Below are 2,621 nucleotides of genomic sequence, written 5' to 3' on the forward strand. Positions count from 1 at the left end.
CTCAAAGCGAGTGGAAATGTATAAACCGGCATTTATCTGTTATCGGGACTGGATCTGGAAGCCTATTTTAAAACAGACATAAGGACCTATCACTGTTTCCAATTGCTGCTTCTTGGATTCTCACTTATGCTTTCTTTTAGTAAATTATGCACACTGACTTCATGTACAAATTTACATTTACCTCCGGGCAGGTGAAAATCTGTGTAACAATAAATATATTCAAAGGCAAATCAGTCAGACAATGGCAGCTGTTCTCAGGATAATTCCCCTCAGTGGTGTCATCAGTGCCACTGAAAATCATTACAGAGCACGGGGTGGGGTGGGGGGAGCATGGGCCCTTTCGTTATCCAGAGGACAGCAATTTTCAGTCCATTATCCTGATAACCATATGGATAAAAGCAGGAAGCAGAACCTATCTGGTTGGCAGTCTCAGTATTGTCACACTCTGGACAGTGCTGCTGCTCACTGCTCTGTAATCAAATATACTGAAATCATTTAAGTGCTGTGTCTGGCATTTTGAAAATAAAACCCCACAGACGGCAGCATTTCAATATGGGGCTGGGTAATTTCCAAAAAGATGCCTTTTTTAAATCCAGCTGTATGCCTTTATCAAATAAATAATTCACTTTGAAAACTAAAGAGGTTAAGACCTTTTTTCACTAAATCAGTCTTTCGTACTTTGCTTCAATCCCTAGTATCAACAAAATTCGACTACTGCAATTCCATTTATGCAGGAATTAAAGGCGACCTTACCAAAAAATTACAAACTGCTCAAAATGCCGCTGCACACCTCATACATAGATTGCTTCGCTTCGCCAAAGCCACTTCCCTTCTTTATAACCTACACTGGTTACCAATAAAAGGTAGAATATCTTTCAAGGTCTATGTTTTTATTACCAAAATCTGTATGGTTCTTCTCCATCATATATGAACAATCTCACTGAATAACTCCCAGGTAATGGCGTATCGTCATCCAGAGAATATCTCATTCTGCATTTCCCTATTTGTAGGAATGTAATCTATAAAACAATTCACAAAGCCAGGGTACTAAAATTTGGAATTCTCTACCAAAAACAATTAAATGCACAGATGATTACGTTCTTCAGAAACCTACTGAAAACAAAGAATTCTATTTGAACATTATCCATTCATACAATTAATTTCACTTCTTTCTTCCCCAATCCTATCTAGCCCTAATTGTACCCATATTTATCCATCTTCACTTCTTTGTTTACAAACATGATTTAATCATCTTCTCTAGCCAGTTGCATCCAGGTTAATTCATCACATATGTTATATTTGTTTTACAAAGCCAATGTTATAGCATTACTCATTGTACTTTATAGTCTATGTGATTTTTAATATGTAGCATTCATTTCTTTCTTATGTAATCCACATAAAGCCTGAGTCAATATCGGGCTAATGTGGGTGAAAATGTCATAAATAAATAAAATCAAATAAATTAATAGGCTCCCAGTCCTGCACAAACACATTTATACCTGCCTCAGAGGAGGGGGAATGTTTCTGCATGTTTTCTGTGTAAACCAGTGTATGCGTCGTTCTATTGCACCATTGGCTCTATGTCCAGGGACTGGAAATATGCAAGTATTTTATTTTATTTTTGTTGCATTTGTACCCCGCGCTTTCCTACTCATGGTAGGCTCAATGCGGTAGGGAATGGAGGGTTAAGTGACTTGCCCAGAGTCACAAGGAGCTGCCTGTGCCTGAAGTGGGAATCAAACTCAGTTCCTCAGTTCCCCAGGACCAAAGTCCATCACCCTAACCACTAGGCCACTCCTCCACTGTTGCTACTATTTGAGATTCTACATGGAATGTTGCTATTCCACTAGCGAAGTCGGCCCTTGCAGATCACCAATGTGGCCGGCGCAGGCTTCTGCGAGTCTGACGTCCTGCACGTACATGCAGGACGTCAGACTCACAGAAACAGAAGCCTGCGCAGCCTTCTATATGGAATAGCAATTCCATGTAGAATCTCCAATAGTATCTATTTTATTTTTGTTACATTTGTACCCTGCGCTTTCCCACTCATGGCAGGCTCAATGCGGCTTACATGGGGCAATGGAGGGTTAAGTGACTTGCCTAGAGTCACAAGGAGCTGCCTGTGCCGGGAATCAAACTCAGTTCCTCAGGACCAAAGTCCACCACCCTAACCACTAGGCCACTCCTCCACTGGGTGCATGCACTTTTCACATACATCTGCTCCTGCTCAGTATTAAATAGGTCCTTACACAGGAGAAAAGCTTTTGGTGTTCCGTACTGAAATGAAGGCTAGTGTGAGTGAAGAGGGTGGTAGGAAGGAAGGCAGAACAGGAGTTGATCTGGCAGCCCTGGATCCAGCTTAGTTGAAAACACCATCCCTCTCCCCAGTCAAAGACCTGCTAGTAAAAGGTACTGGCATAACCTCAGGCCACATTACACAGGGGGCTGCTGTACATCCAGCAATCATCTCTCCATGTTAACATGACAAAACTGCTGCTTCATTTGCTAATCTTAAAAGTAAAACAAGAAAATATTCTGCAATGGAATAATGACAATGTGTCAGACCAAAGTTTTCTTCCTCCTCGCTCCTCTGTGTTTTGAAATGAAAGACTGCCCCACCC

Source organism: Microcaecilia unicolor, chromosome 2, assembly GCF_901765095.1.
Source record: "Microcaecilia unicolor chromosome 2, aMicUni1.1, whole genome shotgun sequence".
In the NCBI taxonomy this organism is placed as follows: Eukaryota; Metazoa; Chordata; class Amphibia; order Gymnophiona; family Siphonopidae; genus Microcaecilia; species Microcaecilia unicolor.